This window comes from Globicephala melas, chromosome 4, assembly GCF_963455315.2.
Source record: "Globicephala melas chromosome 4, mGloMel1.2, whole genome shotgun sequence".
NCBI lineage: Eukaryota > Metazoa > Chordata > Mammalia > Artiodactyla > Delphinidae > Globicephala > Globicephala melas.
Genome location: NC_083317.1, coordinates 86505485 through 86509415, shown reverse-complemented (window position 1 = coordinate 86509415; position 3931 = coordinate 86505485). Strand labels below are relative to the sequence as shown.

Below are 3931 nucleotides of genomic sequence, written 5' to 3'. Positions count from 1 at the left end.
TTCTGAACCAATGGGTCATGAAAAAGTCAAAACAGAAATAAAAATAAATCTTCCAACAAATTAAAATGAAAGCACAACATACCAAAACTTATGGAATGTAGCAAAAGCAGTGCTAAGAGGGAAGTTATAGAGATAAATGCTCATATTATCAAATAAGAAAGATCTCAAGTAAACAACCTAACTTTACACCTCAAGACACTAGAAAAAGAACAAAAAGCCCAAAGTAAGTAGAAGGAAGGAAATAACAAAGGTCAGAGAGGAAATAAATGAAAGAAATAGAATGTCTGTTTGGGTCCTTTGCTCATTTTAAAATTGGATTATTTATTTATTTTTGCTATTGAGTTGTATGAATTCTTTATATATTTTGGATAGTAACCCCTGATCAGACACATGGCTTGTAAATATATTTTCCCATTCCGTAGGTTGCCTTTTCAAATTATTGATTGTTTCCTTTGCTGTGCAGAAGCTCTTTAGTTTGATGTAGTCCCACTTGTTTAGTTTTGCTTTTGTTGACTGTACTTTTGCTGTCTTATCTAAGAAATCATTGCCTAGATCAATGCCAGAGCTTTTTCCATATGTTTTCTTCTAGAAGTATCAGTTTCAGGTCTTACATTTAAGTCTTCGATTCATTTTGAGTTAATTTTTCAAATTGTGTGAGATAGGGGTTCAGTTTCTTTCTTTTGCATTTAGATATCCAGTTTTCCCAACACCATTTATTGAAGAGACAATCCTTTTCCCATTGTGTACTCTTGGCACCCTTGACAAAAATTAGTTTATCATACATATGGGTTTATGTCTGGGCTCTGTATTCTGTTCCACTGGTCTATGTATCTGTTTTTATTCTAATACCACATTGTTTTGATTGCTATTGCTTTGTAATATAACCTGAAATCAGGAAGTGTGATGTCTCCAGTTTTGCTCTTCTTTCTCAGGACTGCTTTGGCTAGTCAGGGTTTTTTGTAGTTCCATATGAATTTTATGACAATTTTTTCTATGTCTGTGAAAAATGGCACCAAAATTTTGATAGAGATATGTTGAATCTTTTTTTTTTTTTTTATAGCTAACCTTCTTACCTTCTTTTTTTTTTATTTATTTATTTTAGGCTGTGTTGGGTCTTCATTTCTGTGCGAGGGCTTTCTCTAGTTGTGGCAAGTGGGGGCCACTCTTCATCGCAGTGCGCGGGCCTCTCACTGTGGCGGCCTCTCTTGTTGCAGAGCACAGGCTCCAGACGCGCAGGCTCAGTAGTTGTGGCTCACGGGCCTAGTCGCTCTGCGGCATGTGGGGTCCTCCCAGACCAGGGCTCGAACCTGTGTCCCCTGCATTAGCAGGCAGATTCTCAACCACTGCGCCACCAGGGAAGCCCCTTGAATCTTTTTTGAAGAAACCACTTTCATAGAAACGGAGAATAGAATATTGGTTTCCAGGGGCTGGGCATAGGAGAAAATGAGATGATATAGGTCAAAGGGTATGCATTTTCAGTTATAAGAATAAGTTCTGAGGGTCTAATGTACAGCATGATGACTATAGTTACTAATACCGTGCTGTACACTTAAAAATTGCTGAGAGTAGATCTTAAGCATTCTTACCACAAAAAAAAGAGTTAACTTTGTGAGGTGATGCATGCATTAATTATCCTTTTTGTGTGTGTGTGTGGGTCTACATTTATTTTTAAAGAATTATTTCTTTCAAAATGAAAATGAGTCACAATGGCTGCTTTGCTAGACACAGTTACTATTATACTGCTCTTGCTTTATTGACTAGTTCTTAATCCTGAGGCTTATACCTGGGATAAACAGGCTTTAGGCATTTGTGAATGACACAGTCGACAACTGAGCTGCAAACAGAATGAGGTCATGGGGCACAAGGCTGTAATTCTTCTCATGTTAATGACAGTAATGTAAGTCTGATACATGAGCAGTGTGCATTCAGAACACTCATACCTGATAGCAGGTCAGGAAAAGAGAACAGGGACTCCAGTTTAAGGGTGGAAAACTGAGAAGTCATAACTACCCCAAAGATGTGAAGGAAACCACAAAAGACATGGGCCGGATTCTGCTGTAAAAAGGAAACGTATCACTCCCTTGGGGTTGATACACCAACAACCTCAGCCCACTGTCATCTTGCCTCTTTCAGAGCTTTAACTACTATTTAATTTTATGGAAAAGTAGACATCCCCAAACAGAAAGAGTGCTATTCACCAAAAGAAAGAGGTCTTATCAGCATGGAACTTAATAAGGAAAAGTATTTATTTGTGCCTTGCACAATTTTTGAAAGCTGTTATTGCTATTCAGTTTTTGGTATTTACTATAGTGCTGGGTGCAAAGTCAACAAAAGAAAAGCTTATTGAATAAATGAATTACAGGATGAATGAAATGATACAGTAATTTCTTGAGAGCTCATATTCCATTATAGTGACCCTTCTAGGCAGCCCTGAAAGGATTTGGGCTACAGAAGAGTTCAGCGCATGCCACAAATGTGCTTGATCCGCTATAAAATATATCAATTTTCAAGAATGTAAAGCTTACATAAGGTAAAACTTGGAGGTCACCACCCCCAAACTAACATATGCCAGCCTGCATTAAGGTAAATATAAAAAACTTTAACTGCTCAGTGTTAAATTAACCAAAGTTTCCTTCTAGGTCCCTCAAAAGAAAGAAATGTGTGTGAGGAATATTTGAAACACTCACTTTTAGATGAATGAAATGATACAAATCACAATCAGTACAAACTAATAATTGAACAACAGTGGAATAACAAAACATGAATTTGACTGTTTTGGTACAGAGTGGTCCAAATGGTTTGCTCACATTTGTTAAAATCCGAACTGAAACAATGACATGTATAAAAGAATAGATAAAGTGGTTCCTGCACAATAGTCTGGTGTATCATAAACTTCCAATCCCTGCTTTCTACTGATCAGGCCGTGCGGCCTCAGGAGAGCAGTCAGGGTGACTTGAAACTGTCTTCACTGGAGACTCCCTCCACTTGACATGCTCACTTCACATCCCAGCACAAGTGGTCACTGAGACTTTATGACTAGCTTTCTTCTTCTTCCTCTGGTATTGTTTCCCAGATTGGCTTCTTGATGTGTTCTGGTAACTGTTCTAATTTTGTCTTTGTAACTTCCATGGCAACTCCTTCAGGTAAGTTTCACTGAGTATATTCCAAGTAGACATCTGCTGTACTCCCAGTGAGATGTTCTAACTCTAAACATCTGTAAAGTGCTCTCATTTCATACTGAACCCTGTGCTTCTTGAAAACATGCACTGATTTGAGAAGAGTAAAATTTTCCTTGGAGGTTCATGTACTTTAACAGAGATACCAAGTTCTTTAGCAGCAAGTGCAACAAAATATTCATAACTGTCCAATACAGCCTTATCATGGCCTTTTACTAAAACTGATAGTCGCTTATATAACGTGTCTGGTTCATCAGAAATGGTTATCGTAGGCTTGGTCAAATCCTTGGGAACATCAATGTGTAGGTTTGAAAACTGTACCCACTTCATATTGGTGAGAAGAAGGCCACCATTTTTGGCTGTACTGCTCCTAGAACTGCATGCAGAAAAATTCCTCGAACCCTGCCAGAGACGCCATCCCAGGGGCCCAAACGCTGCTCGTGCCGCCATCTTGCCGTTCTGCATTAATTACCTTGACCTTGGTAACCATTCTACCATGTATATGTATATCAAATCATCATGTTTTACACTTTAAATACATACAATTATATTTTTTAATTATTCCTCAATAAAGTTAAAAAAGAAAGAAGGACAAAGCTGGAAGCAAGTTGTATATCTGATAAGCAGTTATTGTTCAAAGTACTTAAAGAACTATATAACTCAGGAGAAGAACAGTCAATTAAAAAATGGGCAGAGGAACTGAATAGACATCTTTTCAAAAAAGACATAAAAATGGCCAACAGGTACATGAAAAT

General features: G+C 37.7%; 1 pseudogene; it reads right to left on the bottom strand.

Moving 5' to 3' along the window:
* Nucleotides 1-2702: 2702 nt before the first annotated feature.
* On the bottom strand, nt 2703-3626 carry LOC115853441 (small ribosomal subunit protein uS10m pseudogene; annotated as a pseudogene).
* Nucleotides 3627-3931: the final 305 nt, after the last annotated feature.